Genomic DNA, 21,197 nt, shown 5'->3' with positions numbered 1-21,197 from the left:
GGGAAAGGTAGGGGAGGGGGAAATAGGTGAAGGGGGTAAAAGATACAAACTACTAGGTATAAAATAAATAAGTTACAAGGATGTAATGTACAACACAGGGAATATAGTCAATATTCTATAATAAGTTTCTATGGAGTATATTCTTTAAAAATATCAAATTACTATGTTGTATACCTGAAATTAATATGTTATTATAAGTCAACCATACTTCAATTTTTTAAAAAAAGAAGCCTTTAACTGCAGAGGTGGGAAATAACAGCATATACATATTTGCTTTAGAGTTTTCCCTTGACAACGTTGAACTTTATCTGAGCCCTGTGTTCCCAGAAAGCGGCTACAGTTAAGAAATCCCCTCCAATGCTATCATGTTCCAAGAAAGGGCAAAGCACAAAGGATCGCCCTGCCCTAGCAGAGATTCCTCAGGACTCAGATAAGGCTCACTTGCTCCTACCTTTTCTCAGCACTCCTTGTTTACTTGCTTTTCTGTAAAACTCCAGGTTTTCTTTCTTTTCTTTGAGATAGTTCTCACTAGTGAACATTTCCCCTACTGTGATAGCCTAAATAAAATCATCTCCCAGGTGGTCTTTCATACCCTCCTATCTGTCTCCCTGTTGTTTCACTAATTTTAGGTGGCCAGACCTCAGGGCTGCTCAGAGGAAGACGAATATCTCCAAACCTCCTCCAGGCTATGGAGACCCCCGCTGAGAGAAAGAAAGGAGCTGGATTCCGCTTCTCCATCAGCCTTTCACGATGTCATGCAAAACGCTGCTCTGGCAGATACTAGTCACTGAGGTGTTTGTAATGAGAGACCCACCCAAGTCCAAACGTTGGGCTCTCTCTTCTGTGAAAGGAAAATCAAAATGGAGTCAGTTTTGTTAAGAACTCTCCCAAATAGAACCAGGAAGCCATTGAGGAAGTGCGCCTTATGCATGTCTCAGCCTGGATGGAACCTGCATTTTGACCACTTATTGTCTTAACATGGTCATCCAGAACGTCTGCCCAATGTTTCAGAAACTCAAGATACTTATCGGACCCTTACCCTTAAATAACTCACGGCAATCTATCCCTTCAGGGCAATCTATCCCTTCTAGTCTCAGGGTCAGTCATAATTCCTGCCAGACAACTTTAGCAACCTTGTGACTTCTGCCTTTATAATCCCTCGATTCTTTCTCTTCCCCAGAACTCCCGGTTTTAGTCAAACGTGTCTCCTGAATTACAATTCCTAAGACCCCCAAATAAAGCTCTTTTTCTCTGCAGCCTCAATACTGATTATTGTTTGACACTTCAACACCACTGCTGCTACCCTGCTGGGTTGGGGTTGGGCGTTAACAGGTCGGGCAGTTAAGACAGGAACCCTAGGGGATAATCCATGGATGAGATGAAATGCCAGGATGGACCAACCTCCTCCAAGAGGTGTGAGGCATGCAGCGGGCTGGCTGGATGTCAGGGGAGGGGTCGGCTCCCAGAGGCTCATTGGCATTTGCCATCTTCCATGTGTGTTACACACGTCCCTAAAAGATCCTCCCAATTCACTCCCACCTAATCCCTGTGGTCTTTACCCTCTAATGCTCTCCTTCAAGTCTCTTTCTAATCTTCATCCTTGCATAAACAGTAAATCCTACCTGCCCTGGGGCTTTCCCTTTTGATTCTCAAGAATACAGTTTGGATGTCAAAAGACTGAAAGCTAACCTTTCTATCTTTGCATTCGTACATTGAAATCCCAATTTCCCCCTTAAAATCCCAATTCCCCCTAGTCTGCCTTAGACAGCCTAGGGAAAGGATCAGAAACTGTGGGCAGGAAAATGAGAAAATCACAAAGATTAATACTAAGTGAAACCGTGATACTAATTCTTTCAGAGCTCAGTGACCATTAATCATTTACCTGATAAGTATTGGTAACCAAGAGGATATAAGGTACAAATGAGAAGGATGAGGGAAAGATGATTCTAAAGTTTTGAGCCATAGCGACTGTGAGGATAGAAGGTGGTGACACTGGCAGAAATGGGCATGTTGGGAGGTGAGGTGGGTCTAGGAAAGATGAAAACCAGGCCTTGTTAGCTTGAGGCAATAGGAAGACATGTATGTGGAAAGTCTTCTGCCCTGTGGGATACAGAGTTAGAGCTCAGGTAGCGGTTAGGGCCGCAGGTATTGTCTATGAAGGCTCTTGTTTAGCATCACGCATCAGTAGCAGTCGCCCAGAGATAATTAGTAAAGAGGGAGACATAACTGTTAAAAATCAAAAATCACCCACATGTAAGAGGCAAGATTTAAGAAGAAAACTCAGCAACAGTGACAGCAGAAACTACAAGAAAATGAAAGAAGGTGTATTTTCACAGAAGTCCAATAAAAAATTTTTTTGTCAAGTTGGAGGAAACAGTCCCCAATGTCCAAATGCTGCAGAGAGGTCAAGATAGGTGAGTCTCAGGAAAAGCAATTGAATTTGGTCTTCAGAAAATCACCAGGGACCTCAGAGAATGGCTGGCATGGGGGACGTAGAGTGTTAATCAAACCTCTGGCCCTGCTCACCCTTACGAGCCTAGGAAGTCATCCAGGTAGCTTGGGAAGCTTCTGAGGGCATCATTATTTACAGGAGTCACCGTTAAACAACCTTCCTTTTTACCTAAGGGCAACTTTCTAAATAAAGATTTATATTCACAATTTGAATTTGAAGAGAAGTAAGTGTAATGATGGGAAAAGCACTGGATTTGAATTCCAAGTCCTTGGGTCAATTGATGTTCTGGTTTTGCCATCTACCAACAGTGAGAACTGGGCCAAGGCAGTCTCTTTGGTCCTTTATTTCTTCATCCATGGGAAGAATGGGGTTATTGAAGAATCAGTACTCAATAAGGTTGTTTTGGTTTGGTTTGGTTTTTACTATAGCACAATATATAAGGTATTTAATATATAGTTGTCACAAAAAATTGAGTCAAACTAGTCTAGAAACAGGAAAACTGAAGATTTTATTTTAAAATTCTGCAGTGAATGACAAAATTCCAAGTCTTCTAAGCTTGGAATAAATTAAATTAAAGGTCTCTCATTAAGAGGTACAAACTTCCAGTTACAAAAATCAGTGAGTCACAGGGGTGAAAGGTACAGCATGGGGAGTACAGTCAATAATAAAGGAATATCTTTGTATAATAACAGATGGTAACTAGACTCCTCGTGGTGATCATTTTGAAATGTACAGAAATATTGGATCACTATATTGTGCACCAGGAACTAACAGTGTTGTAGGTTAATTGTACTTCAACAAACTCATAGAAAAAGAAATCCGATTAGTGGTTACCACAGTTGGGGGATGAGGGAAAGGGGGATTTGGATGAAGGCAGTCAAAAGGTATAAACTTCCAGTTATAAGATAAATAAGTACTAGGGATGTAATGTACAACACAATAAATACTGCTGTATGTTATTTATTAAAGCTGTTAGAGAGTAAATCCTGAGTTCTCGTCACAAGGAAAAAAGTTTTTTTTCTATTTCTTTAATTTTGTATCTATATGAGATGTTGGATATCCACTAAACTTACTGTGATAATAATTTCATGATGCATGTAAGTCAAATCATTATGCTGTATACCTTACACTTACACAGCGCTGTATGTCAATTATATCTCAATAAGACTGGAAGAAAAAGTAAACAAAATGAAGATGCGCTGCCCTTCACACACACAGTGTGCAGACCCAAAAGGGAATTAGATCCTTTGGGACAAAAGTCTACCTCTGACTGAATGATTTACTCCATGCTTTTCCCACTGGGGTCCCCAGCTTCTCAAGTGGGGTACATCCTCCACAGTGCAAGGAAGCATGCCCAATGGCCCTAAACAAATTCATTGAGGCTGCCTGGAACATCAGTTATGTTCAGGTTTTGAGCAGGGGTACAGGGTATTTTTATATTATAACACAAGGTAAATGAGATACACTGTGGTATAGAATGCAAAATGTACATGATGTTTGAGACATAGCCCATGACTTCAAAGTAATTTCAAAATCATAGCAGGCCATTTGGGTCCACACAGGCCCAGATCGATGGACATTTTTTTAAACTCTTATTTGCTCTTATGTGTACTTCAGCGGGAAAGTTTGAATAGCACTATTACTTTGTTCCTTATTCTCTTTTTCACTGAAGACATAATTGTAAAGCCCACTTTACCTCTACTTAGGATTGATGTTCAGCTTTACCAGCTGACTTCTGCTCTCATTGTTAGTTGCCTATGTCACACCAATAGTTAAGTAACTTGAAGAGCTTACCTGACATGCTTGTTTTCGTTTTTGTCTTGTTCTCTTCTTTTATCAAATCTTGTAAATCTCTTTTAGAACAGGGGCTGTGCCTAACTTTTCTGGGGCGCCTGGGCAATGTCCACACCTATATCTTGCATGCAATAGGCACTCAATCAATTACACTGAACCAAACCAAAGACTGCAGAAGGTTAATTATTATCATTCATTTTAATAAGTAACATTATGAAACTTACTATTTATTAGTGAGTGGGGGATAGCAGGGGAGGGAGAGGAATTAGGAGTTTGGGATTAATGGATACACACGACTATATATAAAATAGATAAACAACAAGGACCTACTGCGTGGCACAGGGAACTATATTCAATATCTTGTAATAACCTACAATGGAAAAAGAATCTGTATATGTATAACTGAATCACTTTGCTGTACACCTGAAACTAACACAACATTGTAAATTAACTATACTTCAATTTAAAAATGGTAAAAAAAAAAAAGGGAAACTTACTATTTAAAAGTACTATTTTAAAGCACACTATCTCATCTGATTCTCACAAGAACTTAGATAAGTCAAAACACAAGATACCAAGTCAAAACTAGAAACCATATTTCCAGAATGCTTTTCAATTAGACAATCAATCCAAAAATATTTACTGAGGACGTACTATAAGCTAGGCCCTCTTCTGGACTTTAGGAAACATGATAGATAGATAGATGGTTAGATAGAGGGTTAGATAGATAGGTAGATAGGGATACAGAGATATAAATATTCAGCACATCTCCCCATGGAGGAAGAACAGACATATAAAATAATTAAGTAATCAGCAATTTACTAATTGCTGAAAGAAGTTCAGGGAGCCATGGAAGAAACACACAAGGAGGCTTTTATTAGGATTAGTGAATATTGGCTTCCCACCTGCTCTCTACACAATCTCCCTTTAGGTGCCTCTCTTCTATTGCCCTGGGTCCATTTTATGTCAGGAGAAGAAAATGTACCTAGGAATGTGCTAGAGCTGAAGAGGAGCCAATTAATGGGAACAAATATTTGGCCGAAGATCTATTTAACTACTTAGCTTGTCTCACTGGGGGAGGACAAGTTTCAAATATAACCTTATCAACATAAGAATATGTTTCTTCTTTATTATCTTGGTTGCCATGGACTTGAATTTTGATGGGGCAATTTTCAGCACTTAAACACTTGATTGCTACTAATAACCAAAGTAATAGCACAACAGTGTTTAGGTTTAATTTATGGGTATTTAACATAACTTTAAGTATGGATTTCTCTAAAGGCAGCTGCTATTTTATTGGAGCTAACTTACAAGGACATCCTATCCTGCTGGAGTAATCACAAGCAATGCAAATGACCCCATACACTTATCTCGACCCTGCAGATTCCCTGTAATACAGAGCTTGATGACCATCAATTGCTAACACCAGTTTGACAGATGTTTCCCCCTGCGGTCTTGCTTTAGTAAGGCTTTGGTAGTGAGGACAAGCTAAATTTGATTTTTTTAAAAATCCCCGTCTTTTCAAATAAACCCTCTCAACCTTCATTTCCTCACTGCTTGTCTGCAGGTGGACAAGCGAACTTCTCCCGGAGTCCACCAGGGGCCGCTGTTCTGCAAGCAGTGACAACAGGGAGGAATTGCCTTCCACCTCCAAGCAGGACGAAATTGCTGGTGGATGCAACAAAAATACTCCTTTCAAAATATGTTTTTCAACCTTGAAAACACTACGCTAAGTGAAAGAAGACAGACACAAAGATCCCATATTGTATGATTCCGTCTATGTGAAAGATCTAGAGTAGGCAAATCCTCCCTCACCCCACTCCCAACCTTATTTTTTGATTCACGTGAGGAAGCCATGTGCTTGAGAGGAAGGTGTATTGCCTTGAAATAAAGGATACTTAGATCATCATCAAGGCTGCACGAGGACCCCAATTTGTGTAATCTGGCTCGGGGGTCGCTTTAAAGTGAAGATAACAGCAGGACCTCTGGGGTTGCCATGAGGGTTAGATGATTAAGTCTTCAATCCAAGTTATAGAGTAGTTTCCTTCTCCTCTGCCTGAAATTATTTTAGGATGAGCCTAGAAAGAGCTCAGGCTTAGACAGCAAATGGGTCTGATTTTGAATCCTGTGTCCCCCAGTTGTTAGCTGTAAGGCCTTGGGCAAACTCTTCAACCTCGTTCCTTCAGTGTTCTCATCTGTAAAATGGGGATAATAACCTTGCTTCCCACGAATGCACTAGGAGCTGTGTACTCACGTATTACCTATCACCTATCCTCAGTGAAGGCTTCTTTCAGTGGTACCAGTCTATACTAATTCACACATGCTTCTAGCTTTCTTTCAAGGTCCATATTAAATATTGCTTCCTGTTCAAAGTTGTTTGATACCACCCCCTTTGTACCTTTTATCTCTTTAAACTTTCATCATCCTGGGTTGAGATGTCTTATATTTATCTCACTCTGCCCTACATAAGAACTGCAGTGTGTCCTTCATATCTTCCCCATTCCTTCCTTACAGACAATTCTTGGTGCCTTAAGGTAAGCACACCATCGTACTCATCATGTACATGGCACCTGTAGATAGGGCTGCCTCACTGCACAACTCCAGGGCGGCATTCACATTGTAGTGTATGGGAACTGCAGCCTTTAGATTTGTACAGCGCACAGACCTGCCCACAGTGATGTTGTGTATATAGTGGACTCTCAACAAGTATATGTTAGATTTTTTTCTTTTTTTATTGAAGTATAGTTACTTAACAGTGTTGTGTTAGTTTCAGGTTACATCAAAGTGATTCAGATATATATAGATATATATAGATATTCTTCTTCAGATTCTTTTCCGTTATAAGTTATTACAAGATATGAATAGAGTTTCCTGTGCTATACAGTAGGTCTGTGTTATTTATCTATTTTATATATAGTAGTGTGTATATGTTAATCCCAACCTCCTAATTTATTTCTCCCCGCTGCTATCCACTTTGGTAACCATAAGTTTAAGTGTGTGCTAGATTAACCTCTCTCTTCCTCTTATTACTGACCTGTGTATCAGGAGTGTAGTCATGGAGCCCTTTTTCTAATGTACATTATGCAATACAGATCAAAATGGAGAAATCCTAGTGGACAGGAGAGAAAGAAGAGGATGGATCCTGGCCTTCTGGGCACTGCTACAAGACCACCCACCTCAGCAAGTCTTTGATGCACCTCCAAGGGACCCCTGGTTTAGATCATCTCTGCACTTGTAGGCAGAGCTGACATTCCTGCCTACTTCCTCGGTGTCCAGAGGGCAGTTCCAGGAGTGAATTAATGTGGCTCTGAGACGAGCCACCAAACGCCTGAGAGGAGTTGGACTTGGATATAGACACTATCCTCCTCTTCGTCATTGTCATCCTGAAGAAGAGGCATGGGGAATATGAGATGAGAGCTAGAAGGAAGCTCAAGAAATGATAATCCTGTGTGTAACATCAATAAAAACGTAACTGGCAACTTACCAAAAAATAAAACTGAAGGCCAGTATAAAGGAGACACAGGGGAATGTCTTTGCTTTTCCACCTCAAGACTGCACCTCATTGGTGGTGGGATCCACATGTGCAGATGTGCCTGCTGAGTCTAGTGTGGCTGGATCGTTAGGATTCCTTCTGGCTGCACAAAATGACAAATCCAACATCTAGTGGCTTATCCAAATCACACGACCACAAGTCAGGAGGTCAGCAGTGTAGGGCTGGTATGTCAGCTCCATTAAGCTGTTATGAAGGCGGACTTTTACTCAACCACCATTGACATATGACCTCCGTCCTCACCCCTGTCATCTTATGCCACAAATGGCATCATGTCTGGGTTCAATATAAAAATAAGGAGAATCAAGGCAGTTTCTCATCTCTTTTACCAAGAGGCCAAAGTCTTTTATAGGAGCCCCTAGAATACTTCTTGTCTTCTTCAGAATCCACAGCACATTCCTTTTAATACTCTTACTCAGGGCATCTCATCATTTACAAATCCAAGCATCTGTCTTTTATTGAGCAACTACTATGAGCCAGGCATCCTGATAACCACTTCACATGCCTGATCTCATGTCTTCCTCTTTTCTTCCTTAACAATTATTTATTAAATGCCTACTATGCAAAAATAGTAAAACTTAGCCTAAGTGCCAGCGAACATGGTCAGTCGTGACCCAGAACATTTACATTTCTGAAGACTTTCACTCGTAAGAGCTAAGCCATGAATGAACTACAGGGCCTTCCCAGATGTTTTCTATCCTGAGATAAGCCACAAAAGGAGGGGGGAAAAAAAGCTAGGAACATTCTGTTAGGGAGGAGGTGTTCTTTTTCAAATTTTATTTTAATCAAAGACAAAACTTTCTGTTTTCAAAAACTGACGCAAAATGTATTTAATCAGAATTGTTGACAATCATATAACAATTTTACCTACATGTATCACTTTCTCACTTTATTCTGAGAGCCAGCTAATTGGAAAGCTCGGCTACTTTGCATATGCTTTACATTTGCAAAGAAAAATATAGAAAGACTCCAACATTGTTCATGTGGTTTTCCTCTGACGTACGTGCCAGGAATTGAACAAAGCAGCCAAAGATTCTGCCCCTAAGAAGTCTATATTTGGTTGAGTACCCAAATTCTGGTTACATTTATGTACATTTTTATATAGAAAATATAATGTTATTATTATATATTCACACCTCATATATGTCACTAGTACTATTTATTAAAACACCCTAAATAATAATGTTAATTGACTGGACTCGTCAATTTCCAAAGCACTTTCAAATGCATCCTGGCATTCATGTGTACTTCAAGCACCGAGGCAAGTATCATTACTCTAATTTTACAAATGAAGAAACTGAGGCTCAGAGAAGATTAGGGTTGTCTTAGGATCAGGCAGCCAGTAATCAGGGGAGCGGAGATTTGTACCTGAATCTCCCAGCTCCATGTCCAGAGTTCTTTCTGTCTTCTCTCTTCCAAGGACACAAGCTGGAAGCTCCAGGTTGTCCCAATTTTACAAGTCCTGTCACCTTGTCCCCATAGATACGCTCATACTTGACTCATCAGGTAACCCAATTTTCAGTTCAGAAAAAGTGGTCGAAGTCTTGATTGCACATCCGGCAACGCTGACGACAGAGTCCTCAGGCAGTGTTCCCTCACAACAAGGAGAAGTGGCAGCAAGCTTTCTGAATCAAGCCACTCTTGTCAGAACTGGAAGAGGAAAAGGAAAAGGCAGCAGTATTCCGGAGGCCATTTGCTCAGCTGGTTGATTTAGTCTGTTTATATTCTACTGACAGAGCTTCTTAAAGCTCTACTTGATGAACCTGGGTCACATATCTAAAGGAAGAAAATATCCTCTTCTTCCTCTCTGCCTCACCATTTCTTTCTACTGGCCTCATTTCATCAGTGTTGTCCTCTTTAGCAGGGTTTCTCAACATCAGTCCAATGGCCAGATCATTCTTTGTTCTTGGGGACTGTTCTGTGCACTGGAGGATGTCTCATAGCAACCTTGACCTCTATCTACTAGATTCCAGTAGTTCCCTTCCAGCTGTGATATTCAAAAATGCTTTAGATGGAACCGAATGTCCACTGGAGGGCAAAATCTCTCCCAGTTGGGAACACTGGTCTATGTATTATACAACTAGGAGAGAAGATAGGAAAGCACAAATATACTGGCTTATCTTAGTAAAGACAAAGGGCCTAGTGGCTCTCCCCCATCCACCTTGTCATGATAAGGCAACAACGTAAGGACTAAGATTTGAGCATCTACTGTATGCCAGGCACTCTTCTAATGCTTTACTTACGTATCTCTCATTTTTACCACATTCCTGCCAAGAGCATATTTCCAGCCCTATATTCAAAAGTGAGAAGCAAAAAAAAAAAAATGTGTACAGAGTTTAAATAACTTGCCCTAAACTAGCTGAAAAGTGGCAGATCCATTTCAAATTCGTGTTCTCTACCTCTAAATCCCATGCACCTTCAAATATTCCATCTGACTCTAGCCAGTTGGTTCATTTCTGCTGCTTATCATCTCACTGTACCTAAAGGCTGAGCGCCTTGCCCAAAGCCACGATGCTAAGAATGTCAGTGCTGGGATGCAAATGCTCTTTGCATGACCCAACCCAAGAGAAGCTATAAAACTTGGGCTCTGAGCTTTCTACATCCCTTGCCTGTGGACAGCCCACCTGGGCATGTAATGAGAAAAGCAGCCAAAAAGAAGAGTGTTCTGTAGAGGTGAGAGCTCCGACTCTGAGGTCAGACAGGCCTGGAACTAAATCCCATCTCTGCTGTTTTCCAAATGCATGAACTTGAGCAAGTTGTCTCCCTCTCTTTGTCTTAGTTTCCTCACCTGTGGTTGAGTTGATTACATGAGGCAGTTCAAATAAAGAACCTCACAAGATGCCTGGTGTATAGGAAGAGTTCAAAACATGCTAGCTCTTATGATTAAATTTAGTTAATACTCCCTTTCTACTGAGTCAGGTTTATCATCAATGCTCCATAAAGCTGCTCAAAAATCCTTTACTCTATCCATGGGCTGCTCCTATTCACACTCTCCACCATGGAAGTTCAATATTTCCAACCACTCTCTTCAAATCTCTGACTCCATGCATACTGTCCCTTTCATTTAAGCCAGGATGTGCCATTCGCTTCCCAACGCAGATGATGGCCACGTGAAGTATTTTCTCCTCCATCCCTTCCAATCTAAACATATTTGTTTGCAACCCCTTAGCAATAGATATCAATATCTATATATTTCCACGTTCCTCCTTTGATTCTTTCTTAGAGGCAAAATGACTCTCCTCTTCAAAACCAAACATACTCTCTTCCAGCTTCTAGAACTTCCATTAGCGAGCCCCTTCCTCCATTTCCTGTATCTTTAATCTCATCCTCTCCACTAGGTTTCTCCCCTTCATCAGCAAATGCAGGAGCTAGGAGATTGGCCTTCAGACCAAATTTGCCTAGCAATCGTAATTTTTTACCTGTATTGTATGTTTTGGGGGGGATGTTTTGTGAGGATATTCAGACTCTGAGGGAGAGATAAATCACCCCCCCACTCCGAGGCCACTCTCTATATAAACAAACCCCAGTCTTCTCGAAAGAGAAATGTGCATTTACTGTCCTAGCTGCCCCCCTCTCCTAGGCACCGCTCAATCTACTGCATTCTGTTTGCCATTTCTTACAGTAGAGAACATTTGGGGTAAATGTCTGGGTCACAGTTATCCCCTCAGTGACCCTGTTTGACCTGCCCTGCTTTTTTGGGAGAAATTTCTCTCCATCCTGATCCTTCCTCACTGCAACATAGGAGCTGCCATCTTCTTACAGGAGCACATCAACTTAGTCCCAGTGATTATTATACGGTGATCCTATGGCCAATGAACAAGTCCCTAACCGCAGTGACTGGTCCAATGGGCAGCCAGTCACATGACCCAAATAAGACCAACCAAAAGCCTTCCCTAAATTTTTCAAACTAAAACTGCAAGGGAAAAGTTTTTTTCCTCTTTCGCGGTAAAACTATATGAGTGGGAAGCTGAATTTGCCAGTAGCTTGGTCCTCAAAGAGAAGTTTGCTAAGAGAATAAAACTGGCACACAGAGAAAAGCTGAGCTGAGAGACCAAAAGACGGCTCCGTCAGAGTTCCCGTGCGACCAGTCTTAGACCAGCTGCATCCCTGCCCTACCCATGTTTTGGTTACATAAGCCAGTAACTCTCCCCAAACTTTTTACATCCATTGTCTACTGAAAAAAAAATGCACAACCTAAAAGTTGAGAATTATGTTTTATTCCACGGACTTGCTCAGGACTGAAGCCTGAGACGCAGCCTCTCAGATAGCTCGGAGGGACTATTCCGAAGAGGTAGGGTAGAAGCCAGGATATACAGGAGTTTTTGCAACAAAGATTAGGTAGTCGGAACATCAAAAAATTACTGCTAATTAAAGAAAACCAGACATCTCAAGTTAATAAATTTAGCACTTTTCTATGTGTGGGAAGATGCAAGAGTCTGGACTGATTGAAATTATTCCTTTGATAGGCACCTTAACTATCTAGGGCTAACATCCTGCTCTTCTCCATCCTGAATCCCCACAGGGTGCACAGTTCGGGAGGCTGCAGTGGCTGGTGGCTGATGTCTGCAACATCCTTTGTTTACTGATGTGGCAAGCGGCATTCTTTATCCGCATCTTAAGCAAGTTTGGGTGGGTTTCTGCCACTTCTAAAGAGGAGAGTCCTGCTTCTCTCCTGGTTACTACTTTCTCCCTCTCCTTCTCCTTGTCCTTGTACTTCTTGACATGGAAATCCACACTTATTCTCTTTAATCTTTCACCTTCCATTCAGTACCAAACTGACTGACAATATGACTCCTGTCTCTACAACTCTATTCAAGTGGGACTAGCAAAAAAGATTAAAGACCTCCTAATTTAGAAACCCAATGGCCTGTTTTAGGATTTTATCCAATTTGATCTCAGCACGGAGTTAACACTATGTACCAACAAGTTTCTCCTAACCTACCTTTCCAACATGTCTGTATCTGATTGCTAGTTGGTCACTGCATCTCAAGCTTCTTCACAGGAAGTCCCACTCTGCCAACTTTTTAAGGTCTGGTGCATCCCGGAAGTCCACCATTAGCTCTCTCCGCACTTGACATATTCTCCCTGGAACATCTCATCTAAGCTCAACTTCTCTAAGACTTCTGTGTATAACCTCAGGCTTGGTCTTTCCTCTAAGCATCAGATTGGCACAGTGAACATTTCTACCTGGATGTTCCACAGGCAGCCAAAAATAATCTCATCATCCAGTTCATGACACTGTAGCTCACCCCATTCACCTAATAAATATTTATTGACCATCTACTCAGTGCTAGACATTATTCTAGGTACTGTGGATATTTCCATGAACAAAGTTCTTACTCCAATGAACCCTGTATTCTGACTACATACTTCATTCCCTTCTACTTTCTCTCCTTCCAATCTAATTGCTCTTCATTCTGTACATTTTTATTTCAGAAACCTATTCTAAATTCTGCCCCTCCTCCCGTCACTACTGCCACTCTCATTCTCTCACTTTTTTTTTTTTTTAAACAGCCTCCTGTTTGCCTTTGAGTATCTTCATCCTGCAATTTATTCTCCACACTGATGCCAGAATTTTCCTCATAAAGAGAAAAATTGTTTATTTTCACTCCTTTGCTTAAAAATCCTTGCTGGCTCACTAGCACTGGATGATAAAGTTCAAATTCCCTAATTAGGCACATATATTTCTACACAATCTGGTCAGAACCTAACTCTTCAAACTCATTAATGCTCCCCATCCTATACCCACCCCACTCCATCCCAGCCGCAGCCAAGAGCCACCAAGCCTCTCATGCTTCTCTAAACAGCACATACACATCTTGACCCCTTTGCAGATACTGGGCCCCTCATTGGGAAATGCTCTCTTCTCCCCTTTCACCCCTTCCCTTCTTTCCACCTATTGATCTTTTTATAGCATTTATTCCCAATACTATAAAATGCCATCCCTCTGATCCAGCCCATCAAGCCATTGCTATTATACCCCATCCTTTGGTTCTCAAAGCAGTTTGGTGATAACATGGTGCTTAGAGCATCTTAAAGTGTGTTCACTTGCAAGTGTGTCTCTTCCACAAAACAATAAGCTCCCTAGGAAGGGGGACTGTGCCCCATCCCTTGTTGCATTTCCTACAACCTATATAGAACCTACATATAGCCCAGTGTATATGTCATTACAAGGAGGAGGAGGAGGAGGAGGAGACTAGCTGCTGTTTGGCTACCATTCACTCAGTTTTGTTTCAGTTACAGTTTTAAGTAGCAGAAACTGCTATTACCAATTTCAGCATAAAGAGATTTATATCAGGTATTCGGGGGCTTCCGCAATTACTGGAAGGGCTAGGGGAGCGAACTCTAGACTAAACTTCCAGGAACAACTCCCAGCCCCCAGAATCCCCATAATAAGGAAAGTGGACCCTGCTGCTGCAGAAAGCCACTCCTTCGGGGAGCCGTTCACAGCTGTCACCTTGTCTCCGTCACAGTCTGTGTCAGCAAAGCGGGCACTTTACCTCCTGCAATCTCTCTCTCTCTCTCCCCTTAACTCTGTTCCATATTCAAATCTTATTTGGGTGCATGTAGTTGATGGAACTGAAATCAAATCCAGAACTTTAGCTGCAAGAGAGTCTGAGAAATTTCCTTTTCAGCTTTCCAGCCTCTGCAATGAGGGGGTACCGCATAGGGTGTTAGGAGTGGATGTTGAATAGCCAATCCATAGTATCCACGAGTATCTCCTATGTGGTAGGCACTTTGCCAACTGGGTAAGGCAGGTACTATACCTCCACTTTACCAATGAGGAGACAGAGGCTCAGAGAGAGTAAGAACTTGTCCCGGATGACATAGTGCATAGGGGTGGGCTCTAATTCAAAATCAAATCTGCCTCATTCAAGATTGCGTTCTTTCTACCACTCTAGTTATTTATAAGTGCCTTAGTTAGTAGCATCTCACATAGGTTTAAAGTAAATTAAACAATAAAACAACAGAAATTTAACAAAGTGTATCCCTCGTTGTTGCCATCTTGCTACCATTACCCTAGATCTCCGGGAAGATGTGTTTGTGGTAGAAATCTTTGTCTTTTTACTAACGTCTAACGACAGGGTTGGGTAAGTGTAAGGTTGCATGGAGCCTGGTAAGAAATACCATTTTTCACTAAAAGTTCCTGGATTCCAAATATAGACTGAGTGCCAGTGACTCCTGAAAGCAGCTAACCTTATTTCTTGTCACCTTGTTCATGTTCTAAAGCACAGCACACTCCCATTCTGACTCAAGTCAATGCAAAATTACCCAAATCAGCATCAGTATCACATGAGGATGGATCTTCTGCCTCCACACTAACTGTCTTTTCTGTGGCTTCCTGAGTCATTTATTGATCACTTTCAGAATTAGGAAAATCAGTTGAGTTGACTGATCTCAAACAAGTTAAGCAAGAGAAAATTCTCAGAAATATTTCAAGAGCTGAGCTCAAATAGGGCTACTTAGCTAGAGAAAAGCTGAGAGCAGCAACAGACAGGTCACCCCCATAGTGCTGTCATATCACTACTCAAGGCAACTGAGTGAAGATCTGGAGAGTCAGTGGAACCCAAAGAGAGAGCTCTAAAGGGTGCATGACCAGAGGGTGAAACTGGGTCCTTAGTCACAAACAGAAAGCCAGGCTCTGAAGCATGTAGGAGAACATGACAGTGTGTGTGTGTGAAGAAAAGCACCGGACTAAGGCAAGAAACCTGGTACCCAATACTTTTTGCAAAGGCCAAGGTAGACCCAGGTAAGGAATCAGTGTTGATATGTAGTGTAAGGGCCAGAGATTCATTTAGATGGTTCCCTGGAGCAGCCAGCAGTAGGAAATACCAATAGAAGGATAGAAATCTATCATCGAGGTTCAAAGCCAGAGAGTCCAAGTTCTGTCAATAGTTGAAGGGACATGGGAAAAGCTATAAAGTGGAGACACCAAAATAAGGGAATCAGAGGTTAAGTACAGACTGTAATGCAACCAGGAGGAAAAGTAAGGACTGAATTAAAGCCTGGGGTGATTGAGAAATCATTCCATTTTCAGATTACCAGAGGCTCGTTTATATTGATTATTGCATACCTGAATTATTGTCCTGTCTTTGCAGTTTTCCCCTCCGAAATCCTAATTCGGAAAAATGTCACGCTCTGATAACATCCTCCTCTCCTTCCTGTGACCTGCACAACCAGCTTCACTATACCTGTTCTGAGACCTCACCAGGATCTTCAACAGCTCTCCCATCTTTATTGATTCTATATCTTTCAATCACCCCCTCGTCCACATACTCAATATCCTTGCTCATTTGTCCTTTCTTCATCCACTCTCCTGTCTAACTTCCATCTGTGGCTGAGTCCACCTCACTGCCTCTTTCATGCCTCTCAGAGGATCCAGACAGGGAAACTACACAAGTGGAAAGACTGGTATCAACAAATATTCATAGTCAACAAACTTAGATGGGTGCCCAGAAAAAAATCTGAGATGGGGCCAGGCATGTGTGTTTAAAAGCTCTACGGATGATTCTGATGTGACAAGAAGACCTCTTGTCGTCCAGAAGTTGCTCTCTCCCTGTCTGTCTGTCTCTCCCTCTTTCTTTTTCTCTACTTCTCTCTCTAAAAAAATTATAAAAATCTGAGCTCCTAATTGTGTTAATAATCTTTATCTGAAGATAAGCACATGAGGAAGACAACTTGTGAAAAAGAGAATGACAGTCCCCCAAGCAGCATCCAAAAGCCCTGGGGGGGTGGGGGGGGCGTCCTTGGACAACCAGCACCCTGGGGCCTGTGGGACGGAGCACCAGCAAGAAGGAATACCAGCTCAAAGTGCACTACCAGAAGGAAGATCTACAGGATCCCAATCGACCCAATCAACGGGGCCATATTGTAACCAAGTAGGACCCTATGGGGACTTCTCGGGTTAGAGCCCTCCCCCATACACTCTGCTCTAGCTCCTCTCTGTAGTACTCAGATAATAGTATCTCATACATATTTCCTGAGTTTTTCACACCACCAGAGGACTTCCCCAGTGGTCCAGTGGTTAAGAATCCATCCTGCAATGCAGGGGACGCCAGTTCGATCCCTGGTCAGGGACTTAAGATCATACATGCCGCAGGGCAACTAAAGCCCGCATACTGCAACTACTGAGCCCGCACACCACAACTAGAGAGCCCTCTCGCCGCAACTAATGAGCCCGTGCGCTCTAGAGCTTGCGTGCCACAAGTAGAAAGAAGCCTGCGCACAGCAACAAAGAGCCCACGTGCCACAGCAAAAGATCCTGCATGCCTCAACTAAATAAATAAATAAATAAATAAATAAACAGTTTAAAAAATAAATAAATAAAAACCACTGCCAGATGGAAGAAATTAACTACTTGATGGTCGTGAGCATGTAGCCCCCAGACCTACAGATGCCTAAGGATTGATAATGGTTAACTGCCCTGTTACCTCAACATCAACCAATCAGAGAATTGTGCACGAGCTGATCATGTGCCCTGAGACGCCCCTCCCTCACTTTGCCTTTAAAAAGGCTTTGCTGAAACCCTTCAGGGAGTTCAGGGTCTGGGGGGGCAAGAACCACCCGATCTCCTTGCTCAGGCCTGCAATAAACTTTTCTCTGCTCCAAACTTCGACATTTTGGTTTCTTTGGCCTCGTTGTGCGCTGAGCACATGGACTTGCGTTAGGTAACAATTTGATCGTTGTGTCCTCTGGGTAAAGCACTCAGCCATGACCAGCCCAGACTCGAAACTACAAGGTGAGGACGGAAGAAAATATTGCTAGAAAGTAGGTAAGATTAATGCATTTTGGGATTTAACAAGCATTGATGACACCCAGCCTAGACGGCATCCTCTGAGGAAAGCAGCCTAGGCAGAGCCTCTTCAGAACACAGTGGAGCCGAGAGAGTCAGAGCCTGGTTCATTACATCTGTGCCCAGAGCAGTTCCACTATATTCTGAAGAGGAAGATATGGTGAAAAGAACTGAGCACAACTAAGAATAGACACAAAATGCATATCCTAACCTGAACTGGATTAAGCCAATGGTCGGATAAATGCCAAGGGTTCGGACTGAGGGAAGGGCCTTCTGGGATGACTTTGAGACCAACAGGCTCATACTTTGAAGAGAAGGTGGAAGAAACATTTGGCAAAGTCTGAGAGGAAAGCAGAGAGCTCTCCACCTCCCAGTGAGGGGCCTTGAACCCCCATGGGCCGTCCCTGTTTCTAGCACTATTTTTAGGGATTTAGATGAAACCTGAGCCTTTCTCAATAAGTCAACCAGACCCCTCTCCACCAGCACCAATCATTATGTCAGCTTTTGAGATTGTGTGTTCATAGTCTAATACGTTCAAATTTTTCTGTAGCAGATCCAACCTACTTTGGGGAGATTAGTTCTAACAATTTAGATCTGTTGACAACAAAAGTCAAAAGACATTTTGCTTCTAATCCATGATCAATAACCAAACTCTAGCACCATCTACCATACCATTGCAACCGTTTTTTGAGCCCACCTTTGTGCCAGGCTCTTTACCTACATTATCTTATTTAATCCTCACAACAACTTTATGAAGTAAGCACAAGTATTGTTTTCGTGTTTCAGATGAGGAAATAAAGTAACTTGCAAAAAGTCATAGTAGCTATCAAGTGTCAGAGCAGAGATCAGAGGCCAAGTCTGACTGCCCCCGTGTCTTCTGTCTTAATTACCACGGCACATTGCTTCTGATCAACCTGAAAATAGTAACAACCACAGTGGAAGAAATACAGCAGCCCAAACTAGGCAGCAAACTCCCTTTCTGGAAAGGGAAAAGAAATCATGGCAGCCCTAAATCCAATTAAGCCATAGTTCTAAAAGAAGTCATATATATTTTACCTCTTATATCTGCCTCTTGAGTTTCGGTTTTACAAAAGCCTGTGCTCTAAACTCAGAAGTGTTTATCTTCAATCTGTCTCAGAAATTGATGTACAGGACAACGTGGTGAGAATAATAACAGCTCAGTTTGGGGACATTAGCCACATGACCGGTGTTGTGCTTCAGTTAACACGTATTTGCCTCCTATATTCTTCCAACAACCTTATGAGGTTGGTAGGTAGAATCCCTGTCTTATAGATGGATATGCAGAGAAAATGGATATACATAAAGGTTAATAATTGCCTCACTTCATATCGCTAGTAAGGAAAAGAATAAAGATGCAAACCTGGGCAATTTGATTCCAAAGCCTATGATCTTGTGCATCCTTAAGCAGCTTCTGGGACCAATGCAAACTGGATATTAAATGACACTTTTTTGTGTGTTTTCAGCAGAGGTTCCAAATAGTCTCACAATCTGTGCAGGTCCCACTGGGATACTCCTGCCACCTTAGCCCACCCTCCAGCTCCAGGCTGTGTAAAAGACACTAAGAAATTCACTGAGCCTTTGCAGAGGCAGGCAATGAGGATGACTTTGGGTCAGGTTTTTCCCTTCCCTCTGGGTCACCCATCCAGGGCAGAAGACAAGGAGGTGATCCTGCCCTTTGCCACATTAAGCCAGATAAGGGGGCTTCAAAAGAACCCTTTACAGAGTGAAACATGTATTCTTCGGAGTTTAAAGGCTGCAGGGACCAGCCCCTCAATTATGTCTGAGAAGTCTAAATAGAGTCTGGGCTACCCAAAGGGGCCTCTGGAAGCCTAGTCCAGAGTGGGGGACCCACAAGAAACGTCTGTAGGGACCCGTGGGATAAAGAATTAATGCTGGACATTCACTGTCCACGAAAGGGATCAAGTCATAAGACTTTCCCTGTGCCTTGCCTGTCCTCTCTGACCTCTATAACCAAACCTGCAGAAACCCAAAACAGTAGATGCTGGTAACTGAGGAACAAGAATGAGAAGCTAACTAACCATACCCGACCCACCACAGGTTTCCCAGCCGGAGGCAGAACCAAGATGGGAGAAAGGAGGAGCTTCAACTTAACAAGACCCCAAGGCAATCAGGATGAGGAACAGTACTCTTTAGCACCCCAGATTGGAATAATGATATTTAGATTGAAGTTCTGCTCACTCACATGCTGGCCCAGTGATCTTGGCAAGAAACGTGCTGTTAATTTTCAGTTTTCTTGAACTATGAAAAATGACAATGTAGGTTTCTTGTGAGGATTAAATGAGATACTGCCGGCAATCTCTCCCATTGCCTGCTACACGGTAGGCAATCACTACATGATAAGTACTATTATTATCACTGCTTGTGATGTCACATTTTATTCTCCCAAGAAGTCTGTCAAAAGCCCAAGCAGTTTTCTGCAGAATAACTCATATTGCAAAAGCAGCATAAAATGGTGTGGACTTTGGAGAAGTAGTCCTGGGCTCATCGTAGCTTTTCCACTTACGGATTATGTGATCTCAAGCACAGTATTTACTTTCAGAGACTTAGTGTCTTCATTTGGATTTTGTTCTGTCTTATTTACTGTTTTTTTTAAATAAATTTATTTATTTATTTATATTTATTTTTGGCTGTGTTGGGTCTTCGTTTCTGTGCGAGGGCTTTCTCTAGTTGCGGCAAGCGGGGGCCACTCTTCATCGCGGTGCGCGGGCCTCTCACCATCGCGGTCTCTCTTGTTGCGGAGCACAGGCTCCAGACGCGCAGACTCAGTAATTGTGGCTCACGGGCCCAGGTGCTCCGTGGCATGTGGGATCTTCCCAGACCAGGGCTTGAACCCGTGTACCCTGCACTGGCAGGCAGATTCTCAACCACTGCGCCACCAGGGAAGCCCCACTGGTTTTGTTGTTGCTGGGTTTTTTGTTGTTGTTGTTACTCTCCAGAGCCTGGGACACTGTAAGGCAGAGAGAATAAATACTTATTGAATGAATTAATTCTTCCATAAAATCGTAGTAACAGTACCTATCTCATGCTGTGATTTGGAGGATTAGAGGAGATAATGCATATGGCGAGATAACACACTGGCATATTAATTTTTGTATTATTCTTGCTTCTCTAGGAAATGCCAGAAAATGAAGAACTGATTTTTTTTTTCTTTTTTCCCCTCTTCCCTCCTCCTCCCATGTCCTGGCAGAATAGGCCCGTGTCTTAGACTTCTTGGCCACAGAGGGAAAGAACTTTTTCTTTGGTTGCATGAGCTGCCCTGAAGACAACCTCCGCACAGGAGAGTATGGGAGGGCAGTTATGGATGAAAGATGGGGAGGAGCAGGTGTTTTGATGAGGAAGCGAGTGTCCCACCCCAGGTACTGAGAGGACTGGGGCCCGGAGGAGAGCCAGCAACCTGCTCCTAAAGATGGCAGAAGCCCTACTGGAGGTCCCCAGTGGATGAGTGGGGACTTGACATCAAGCACCTCAAGGCTGGGAGGCAGGAGCAATGGTCCAGGCACTAAGCTGACGAAGAGAGGAGACACAATATAAACGTCTTAGTAACAGTGGACCAAACACCAGAAGTC

General features: G+C 42.4%; 1 long non-coding RNA gene across 2 annotated transcripts in view; it reads right to left on the bottom strand.

Moving 5' to 3' along the window:
- Positions 1-28: 28 nt before the first annotated feature.
- LOC309647231 overlaps positions 29-21,197 on the bottom strand; it is a 35,050-nt gene continuing 13,881 nt past the window's right edge. Inside the window, exons 2-3 of one of the 2 annotated variants that reach the window (XR_014255871.1) lie at positions 1,919-20,578; positions 29-841 (exon numbers count right to left, since the gene is read on the bottom strand). This is a non-coding gene — a long non-coding RNA (uncharacterized lncRNA). Of the gene's footprint in view, positions 20,579-21,197 lie in introns of both variants that reach the window. The other variant, XR_014255872.1, reaches the window with a different exon arrangement.

The sequence above is a fragment of the Balaenoptera physalus genome, assembly GCF_965194825.1.
Source record: "Balaenoptera physalus genome assembly, chromosome: 17".
Lineage (NCBI taxonomy): Eukaryota > Metazoa > Chordata > Mammalia > Artiodactyla > Balaenopteridae > Balaenoptera > Balaenoptera physalus.
Note: the sequence above shows the minus strand (reverse complement) of the source record. Positions and strands in the feature narration are given on the sequence as shown.